Here is a 2,487-nt window from a genome sequence, read left to right on the forward strand (position 1 = left end):
TCAGTGCTGAATAGTTATTTGGAACCTAACCTGCATTAACTGCTTTTGACCATTAGCTCTTGCTTTGCAGTGATAGCTTTGTCCCAAAGGCATCCTGGGGTTAGACTGCTTCTGAATTGTTCCCAAATACAAGCTACACTGATTCCCTGTTTGGGGCTAACTCACAGCACAATTCCTAAAGCCAAACTCTGAAGTGCTTGTTTGGTTGCGTGGCCACTAGCCTTTTTCTTACCCTATTATTGACACATCACCAGCCTTACCTTCCCCTAGGGAAAGTTTCTCTAGAAGATTTGAGATGTATCATGGATAGATGTGAAGACCTAGTAGGAATTAACATATAACTGAAGATGAAAGTATCTTTAGTTCACGCCCTCACAAGAGTCTGGTACTGCTTGTTTCTCTTCTAGTCCAATCCCATATTTTCCTCCAAAAAGTTCTGCCAGGTTTAGTTTCCAAAATGTACAGGCACCAAAGGTGAATCCACTACAAACCTGGAGGAAGCTACCTCACACTTAGACACGGGTCTGTACGGAACTGGCTATTGCTGGAAGAGACCAGGGCCTAATTAAAAGTAATACCTGCATCCTTTCATGGATAGCATGTGCAGCTGTGCAAATCCACTGCAGCGACAGCAGCAGCAGAAGAAATAAAAGGCTGTCGGGTTAGCACTTGATGTGTATGTGGGACAACAGTCCTGTCCTTTGAATCTTTGAGCCGCGAACACACATCCAAGCTGCTGCAAAGTAAGGTAGAGCATGAACGTGTAATGCATCCCATGCTGGGGTAACTGTTTGTACCTCTTTTCTTCCCCTGCTGTAAAGATCAGCCTGCTGACCTGTGGTGAAGAACAGAGCTGTGGCACTTGCCATTGATACTGCTGGGTCACAGTGTATGCGGCTGTTCTGTGATGATAAGTAGATGATAAATAAGTAGATGATAAATTCATTTGCTTGCTCCAGGATCCTTCCTTTCTACACCTACAGGCTTGAAATTCCTGGCCTCGCTGAAAGCAAGTTCCTAGTGGAGCCTTTTATGTTTTCTATATGCGCCCTCTTGGCCACAGTCTTTCTGCACCCTCTTTAGAAAGCAAGCAATACAGCTCTAGAGACACATTTAGCTTGCAGATGTCCTTGCTTTCTCCATAAGCAGTGGGCTGCTTTTGTCTGTGTGCTTGTCTGGGACTGGCTGTTCCCAAGATTGTTCCCTGTTTTCTCTGATCCAGCTCTTACACCACCAGCGGTAGCTTTGCTTGTCCTTGGGGGGCGATGCTCTTTGCCTCTAGAGCCGATCAGTGCTAAGTTTCTCTCATTCAGCTTTTCTAAGTGCTTGTTCCTGTATGCAGTCTTATTCTGACCTGACTGTGAGATTTCCCTGGGGGAGCTTTACAGCTCAGTGTGTTTATGGGAGTAGCAGTAAAAATCCAGCCAGAGATGCTTTTTTCCTAGATTGCCTACTCTCAATTAGGTTCTCCCAGACTGCAGGGTCTATTAACATACTGTCTGCAAGCCAATACAGACTTGTTCCACCGGGAACTGGCTTGCTGTTAATACTGGACCCACCTGGCTTTGGGTCAGGCAGCGCCAACTCTTCTTGCCATTTTTAGCACATTCCACTGAACTCATTAGTGTTTTGTGCCTTGAGGGGCTGACAAGGAGGGACAATTTACAGTGTCTATGCAAGTTTTGCTTGACTGGGTAAAATTCAGCTCCAGCAAGGGCTGTTATTGCTAGAGTATGAGGATTATTTTTACTTTCCTTTATAGCAGCATGTGGGAAGTCAGGCTGTTGCCCATTGCTAGTGTGGAGGGGGATCTACCTGCATGTTCCCATCTTGCTGCAGTGGGAAACAGGTGGCTGCAGGGGTGTGTTTGGAAAGCCTGTTGGATAAGACAACACCCCGTTGTCCCCACAAAGGCTCCCCAAAGGGTGACTTCACACCACTTTGATTTGTGAGACTGCCTCTGAGTAAATGCAAAGTCACTGTAGTTTTTCACTGCAGAGGTGTCTCATGGTAGCTGCTGGGAGTCTTGACCTGGGAATCAGTGCTCCCACCAGGGAAAATTCTGTGGGCACTGTTGCACAGAGTATTTTACCTTTGGCTGGCGTGGCTGGAAGGAGAGGCTCTGATGTGTGATTTGTATCGCACTAGGTATTGTTTCCCATTGGAGTGGTGCAAAATGATTCCCTTGGAGTAGGCTTCTGCTCTTCTTCCCTAGGGAAGAATCACAAGGCGCAGCGTGGCAGGAGCATGCAGGTGCCTCTTAGAGGCCATGTCAGCAGTACAGGGAGTGACTGGGAGGGAGGCTTGTCAGAAATGTGATGTGTGACATAAGCCCTATTAAAATGGTACAGCAGCCTTAGCTGTAAACAGGCCTGTGCAGGAGTGGTGTGCCATTCAGCACGCAGACTTATGGTTTCACTGTAGCTGTGGTTCCTGAGAGCTGTTGTCAGCAACTGTCATGGCTCTGGCACATCTGCCCCCTGCCCC

This window comes from Egretta garzetta, unplaced genomic scaffold (genome assembly GCF_000687185.1).
Source record: "Egretta garzetta isolate BGI_Z169 unplaced genomic scaffold, ASM68718v1 scaffold69, whole genome shotgun sequence".
Classification (NCBI taxonomy): domain Eukaryota; kingdom Metazoa; phylum Chordata; class Aves; order Pelecaniformes; family Ardeidae; genus Egretta; species Egretta garzetta.